Raw genomic sequence first — 270 nt, forward strand, 5'->3', positions numbered from 1 at the left:
AGGACTCCTGACCTGGAGCCAGACCTCTGCCTGGCAGCTGCCCCCGGGCTCCCCAGTGCAGCCTTTGCTCCAGATGTGGGGCTCAGCTTAATTAGATCTTGTACCTACTCTTCAGGGAACTGCTGGGATCTAATGGCTCTTGGCTAATTGCAAAGGGAGTGCTGTTAGGTGGGTGTCTGTATGTGCAGTTATGTCTCCATTTGAGCCAGAGTTTGCTAAAGGCACCTCTGCCTCAGTCCTGAGGTGTCTGCAGGCCCGGTACACGGCAGA

The sequence above is a fragment of the Hyperoodon ampullatus genome (genome assembly GCF_949752795.1).
Source record: "Hyperoodon ampullatus genome assembly, chromosome: 19".
NCBI classification, from domain to species: domain Eukaryota; kingdom Metazoa; phylum Chordata; class Mammalia; order Artiodactyla; family Ziphiidae; genus Hyperoodon; species Hyperoodon ampullatus.